The sequence below is a fragment of the Nannospalax galili genome, unplaced genomic scaffold (assembly GCF_000622305.1).
Source record: "Nannospalax galili isolate Female #2095 unplaced genomic scaffold, S.galili_v1.0 scaffold1299, whole genome shotgun sequence".
NCBI classification, from domain to species: Eukaryota; Metazoa; Chordata; class Mammalia; order Rodentia; family Spalacidae; genus Nannospalax; species Nannospalax galili.
Window position 1 is genome coordinate 59,344 of NW_008343660.1, and position 6,814 is coordinate 66,157.

Consider the following 6,814-nt stretch of genomic DNA (forward strand, 5'->3'; position numbering starts at 1 on the left):
ATGACCCAATTAAAAGATGGGCTAAAGATCTAAACAGAGTTCTCAAAGGAAGAAATAAAGATGGCTAAGAATCATCTCAAAAAGTATTGAACATCGTTAGTAATTAGGGAAATGCAAATTAAAACCACCCTAAGGTATTATCTTACCCCAGACTGACTAGGATCAAGAGAACAAATGATACCAAATGCTGGCCAGAATGTGGAGAAAGGGGAAGGCTCATTCACTGATGGTGGGATTGCAAACTCATGCAACCTCTATGGAAAACAGTGTGGAGAACTCTTGAAAAAACTAAAAACGAACCTACCATATGACCTAGTTATACCACTCCCTGGCATATACCCAAAGGACTCATCCTATTGGAGAGACACTTGTACAACCATTTGTTGCTGCTCTTTTCACAATAGCTAAGAGATGGAAGCAAGCTAAGTACCTTTCAACTGAGTGGTTAACAAAAATGTGGTATATTTACATAATGGAGCTCTATTCAGCAGTAAAGAAAGATGAAATAATGAAATTTTCAGGTAAATGGATGTAGAAACTGTTATACTAAGTGAAGTAACACAGACTCAGAAAAACAAATGACATATGTTCTTCATCATATGTGGATCCTAGCAACAAATTCTTTTAGATTCCAGGTTCTTTTAATAAGATGATGCTATACAGCAGGCCCTTCTGCATGAAATAACTACCATCATCACGACTTCAGCTGAGCCCAATCGCTAAACATCATCACAATTTAGCTTGTTGACAGTTGTGGTCATTCATTAAAGGAGGGCCAAGCAGGGTCACTGGACCCTCACTGCATTATGCAGCCATTCTTCCCAGCCAACTGTATGTAATTTGGCCCTAATCACATATGGCCTCCTGGATTTGGGGAGGGCTAAAGTATACAATCTGGGGAAGGCTAGGAAGAGAAGGCATGACCCATGCTGGGTAAAGGTTTCCAGTGTGCATTCCTCAGGTCATACATACACCTCAGCAACCCCTCAGTTATCTCAAAGCCTTTGACACTGATTCTAACCACTCCCAAGAGCTATCAAAATACCTGAAAGCAAATCCTGAATCCATTACTCTAGAGTCCAGCTATTGTCCCAGTTTCAGATGTCATTATTTCTTAAATTATTGTAAAAGTAGGGGGCTAGAGAGATGGCTCAGCATTTAAGAACACTGGTTGTTCTTGCAGAAGACCTGGGTTCATATCCCAGCATCCACATGGCAGCTAACAACTGTCTGTAACTCCAGTTCCAGGGGATCCAACAGCCTCTTCTGTCCTCTGTGGGCATTGCACAACACAGGTGCACTTACCTACATGCAGGCAATACACGCATACACATTAAAAAACAAAAAAAAGAGCACTGGTTGTTTTGCAGAGGACCTGGGTTCGATTCCCAGCACCCACATGGCAGCTACCAACTGTCCTTAACTCCAGTTCCAGGGGAATCCAACGACCTCTTCTGACCACCAAGGGAATTGTACAACATGGGTGCACCTACCTATACGCAGACAATACACCCATACATATAAAATAAAAATAATTAAAGGGCTGGACGTGGTGGTGCACACCTTTAATCCCAGCACTCGGGAGGCAGAGGAAGGCAGATCCTTTTCAGTTTGAGGCCAGCCTGGTCTACAAGATCAGTTCCAGACCAGCCAGGGCTACCTCCTAAAGTTTCCAAACTAATAAAACCCTTTTTGTCTTACCATTTTCTACAAGGAAGCCAAAGTCAACCTGTGATGTCTAGCTTGTTTCATGATAATTAAAATAAAAAAACAAAAATAACAGTTAAGCTTCCCTAGCATCAAACTCAGTCTTTCCAGAAATGGCTATCAGTACTTTTGAACTATGTCACACTGTCCCCAATCTACTTCATTCAACCATATAAGAAATTCTGTTGCTCTCATAGCACATATTTATACAATGCTAATTAGCTCAGACATTAAGAAATCAGAAAATGTCAATATAACAAATAAAATATGTTCACATGATATTCACAGGTATTCACAGGATACTAAAATTTTGTACCACTGGGGATATTAACTCAGTGAGAACACTAACTTGCCTAGTAAGAACAAGGCTCTTGGTTCAACCTTCAGCACTACAAAGTTAATCCCTGTTCCTTTATTCCATCAACACACTGAACATACTGTGTTTAGAACATCTATTACAATAAAAACGAGTAATGTGCACAGTAATAGTACTATCCAAAGCACACCAGCATAGCTGAATGCAGCAAGCCCAGAAAAAGAATCTGGGCTTGCAAGTAATGTCTTTACCCTCCATTCTTCCTCTAGTCTCAGTATAGACGGACTTTGTCTGAAAAGGGCTTAAGCCTGGTTTGTTCCTTTTAGGCAAAAAAACAAAAACAAACCAGAGCCATTCATTCAGCCCAGAGAGCTTTCAGATAAAATCTATGACTGCCTCTACATCTATATAATCTCTGATGCTTACCTCCCTCAATCCTTCCTTAGTCCTCCCATCAATCTATTGCATCTTTTATGAGGGATCTGGTGGCCTCACTCAAAGCCTATTCAGTCTCCATCTTCCATGGAAAAGTAGCATCTAAAGAATTTCACAGAGCTTTGGCCATTACAATGTAGGTAACACCTAACTACAAGTACCTTTGAACACTTAAATATATCTGAGTAGTTTCCTAAGATTATGAATTTAGATATTAATCTCATCTCAAATTAACTATACTAACATAAGTTATCCCTGGATTCAACTGCTGATGGGAGAAACTTGCATGGAACACAAGAGGAAAAGGGATAAAAGCCAAGTACTGCCACAAAGGTAAGGGTAATAATCTTGTCTCCTCCTCGAAGTACCTGAAAATTAGGAACTGCCTGTACTAATATAAACCAATAGTCAGTAATAAGATGCTGAAGATAATGCATTCCTACTATAAGAAAAAACCCAGCAAGTCCAAAACAAAAAGACATCGTTTTATCAATACCTGCTCACCACCTGACATCTCTATTTCTTGAAGTAACATTAACATTCTCTAACAGCCTATTGATGTTACCTGCAGCATTTGTCCCATTTACTGCTATTTCAATTGTTTTAGGCCCCTACTACAGATACCAAATTTGCTCCTACCAAATCTACCTATGAGTTTGCAAACAAGTCCAGGTATAGGAATACTCACAGATTACAATGTGTGAAAGCAAGATTAGAATGTAAGGTTTGAGGGGGCTGGAGAGATGGCTCAGTGTTAGAGCACAAGCTTCTCTTCCAGAGGACCTGGGTTCAGATCCCAGCAGCAGCATGGCAGCTAAAAACTGCCCATACAAGGGTATCCAACATCTTCTTATGGCCTCTGTAGGTGGTGCATGAGGTAAGTACACTTATATACCTACAGGCTAAACACGAAAAATAAAAATAAATAAGTAAATGTAAGGTTTTAGAACTGGAACTCTCTATGTGGACCAGCCTGGCCTTGATCTCACAGATCTCCACCTGCCTCTTCCTCCCCAGTGCTGGAATTAAAGGCATGGGCTACCACACCCAGCTGTACTGTCTTTTTCTAAAAAACAATTATATTTGTAATTATTTATGAGCATGTGCATGGTTGCGGAGAACTGGTTCTCTCCTTCTACCATGTGGATCCATGGGATGGAAATCAGGTTGTCAGGCTTTGGTGGCAGGTGCCTTTACCCACTGAGCCATCTCACCACCCCGGGCTCCCTTTTCACAATGCAAAACTGACCATGTTCTCTCTTCTGCTTAAAGCCTTTCAGTGGTTCTTGCTAATCTTACGATAAAAAACAAATCTTATAACAATTCTGCCCCTAAGATCCTGTAAGACCTGGCCTGTACCCACTGAACTGGTGCTTTTTGTGATTCACCCCCATTCCTCAGCAGTCTATGCTCTGTTATACTGGCTTTTTCCTCTTGTGTGAACATGCTGCTTGTTTTCTTACACTCAGGACTCTGAAAGATGCTGTCTGCTCAACACTCTACCATCATTTAACTCTGATACGCTGACTTAAGTAATGTTAAGTCTCCCCTAGCCACTCTCTCTCTCCCCACTGCATCATGAACTGTTTTGTATTCTTACACTATTGTGTCCTTTTCCTACATGACTTCTTTCCACAGTTAAATATTACACTTTTTGTGGGAGTCCTGAAATAGCCACCTTACTGACATTAAGATCCATAAAGACAAGGATTGTCTCCGTTCTGTTCACCTGTATCCTCAGCTCTTAGTACATGCCTGGGAATTGATAAGTAATAAAATAATCATTTGTTGAGTTATGAAATTCCAAATTTATCAAAGACGATTCCGGAGTTTCTAGCTGATATGGTAGAAGGCTTGTCTTCAATGGCAATAGAGAAATAAAGATATGAATTACCTGCATGACAACCAAATGACACTGTCTAACAGACCTGGAAAGAGAACCCTCCAACAGATTTACGTAAAAAGAGAGACCACAGTAGGTACTATGTTTGGAACTCATCAGCATCTTGGTGACACATTTAAAAGTCACAAAGGTCAGTGATTCTCCTGGACTCACCCACAAAAAGCAAGAGAAGTATACTCTGTATTAAAATATTTCCCCAAAAGAGACTTTTTAATACTTCCTCTCATCTTTTCCAATTTTAAGATCTTAAGATATAATGAGTTACTATAGACAGAAGTGTGTCTGTGAAAAGTGTGGAGGTGAAATTTTTAAGGCTGAGAACCTAATGAGTAAAAACAGTTGTCAGGCTAGGAATGTTGCACAGTGATAGTATGGCACACTCAAGGGCCTGGAACATGCCAATCCTTAGCACCAAAAAGAGCTGTTAAAGAACTTATAAGTGTGCTTATGCACAGGTGAGAGATTTGTTTTGCCTTTTTGAAACAGGGTCTCCCTGTAGCCCCACAGCTGGCCTGGAATTCACTGTATAGACCAGGCTGGCCTTGATCTCACAAAGTTCCACCTGCCTCTGCCTCCTGAATGCTGGGACTTAAGGCGTCTACCACCCATCTGGTCTTTTTTGATTGGTCAATATCTTAGAGGAAGTCTAAAGTTTGTATTTTTTAAATCTAGAATTTGTAGAGAAAAAATAGGAAAAAAAGCTAAATAAAAGACAGAGTCTAGTTCTACGCTCTAAGCAACACATATTACACATTTACTGTGTCAGGTACTGACTTAAATACTCTAAAGTATTCGTTTACTTTAAAACATCCTGAAATGGGCCCACACTATTCTTTATCCCATTTAACATGAGGAAAATGACACAGCCAATTAGGAAATCTGCCCAAGGCAAACAGCTGGTAAATGGAGAGATGGGATTAAACCCCAGCAAGATGACAAAAATCAAGAATATTCCTTAAACTATAAAAATTGTTGGCTATTTTTAAAGGCCATCTCCTGTAAAATGGCAGGAAAAACTATGAGAAAATAATCTGAGCGGGTGGAAATGGATGAAAAAATTCTTGCCCTCCCTAAGAGGCGCCGGGGATATGGGGAACAGGCCTTGCAGAGAGGCTAAAGGTCTGCTGCTGGCGTTGTGAAGACAGCAGAAAAGACCAGGGAGAAGTCGAACAATCAGTCAAAACCAACCTGATTCTGAAACCCAAATGCTGAGATACTGCACTTTGTACATGCACACTCTAGTCAGTAGGGATGGTTCTAGGTGCAGTAGAGACCAGCATAAAAAACTCACGGTAGCAGCTTCGGAAGAGCCCACGTCAGTGAGCGCCTGACACTCCAGAACGACAGCTAAAGCTTTGAAGAGTACGGACCAGTCGACACGCTGGGGGAGAGGCGGGCCAACGGGGAGGGCGATGCTCCTCCCAGGCCCTCCGAGGGACCCCTCCAGGCCGGGGCCCCCCAGACCCGGGAGCCCACTACCTGCGGCCGACGTCAGGCCCTTCGCACATCTCCCTGGCCGCCGCAGATCAACGCCCACGGCCTCCCAGACTCCCGGCCCGTTGAGGATGAAGCCGCACCACGCAGCCGGCTCCCCGCGCTGGGCCGCAGGAACTTACCCGCGCGGTCCGGCCCGCTCAGCCCGGCCCGGCCCGCACAGCCCGGCCAGGCCTGCCGCCGGCTCCTTCTGCACACCCAGGACTCTCCGCGGTCTCCACCAATTGTAAAGCGCCGTCAGGACGCGAAGGCGGGACCGAGCGTCCACGACCAATCAGATTAGACGCAAGGCACGTCTGGGCGCTCACAACCAGTTCCCGCCTTTGGAATGGAGGAAAAAGATCTCGTTGGCGCCAAACTCTCTTGTCTGCTGTTCTTAAGCGAAAGGGGCAGGAGGTGACAGGGGAACGATGGGGTGGAACTTCCTCACGGAAGGGGCATCACCCAAGCGGAAGTGGGCGTGGCCAGGGAAGGGCTGATGAAAGGGAAAATAAACTCTGAGCTTTGCTAAGATCAAGTGGAAGAATTTTGGTCATTTAGTTCTTTATTCTGTAGATTTTCAGCTGCTTGTTAGACAGTGGTCGGTGCTGGCCCTTAGTCGGTATCTTGCCTGCAGACGATTTTAGCACAGGATTTGGGAAATTTGAAGGAGGTGATACTAATTTAGGGGAGTGGACGGAGTTTTAGAAGGTAGAATACCCGAATTGTGTTACAGAAATCTTTAGGTGTATCAGTGAGAAAGCATAACTCACCTCAAAGGTGAGAGAGTTTATTCTGGAGCCAAATATGAGTGGCCATGGTCCAGGAACACAGATTCAGGTTACCCCAAATTCCATGTTCCAACATAGTAATAGTTTAACAGAGCTTTTATAGTAACAGAACAAAAGTCATAAATCAAGACATTTCAAATACATGGTGGATACATTCAGTAGGCATGGCAAAGGTGGGGGATTTTTACT

General features: G+C 43.0%; 1 protein-coding gene across 3 annotated transcripts in view; it reads right to left on the bottom strand.

The window, feature by feature from the left end:
* Positions 1-6,126, bottom strand: part of Casp8ap2 (caspase 8 associated protein 2) — a 35,699-nt gene extending 29,573 nt beyond the window's left edge. Inside the window, exon 1 of one of the 3 annotated variants that reach the window (XM_008839953.3) lies at positions 5,978-6,125. The gene's annotated coding sequence lies outside the window, so the exon portion shown is untranslated. Of the gene's footprint in view, positions 1-5,652; positions 5,902-5,977 lie in introns of those variants that run through there. The other 2 variants (XM_029566866.1, XM_029566867.1) reach the window with 2 other exon arrangements.
* Between the last annotated feature and the right edge of the window lie 688 nt (positions 6,127-6,814).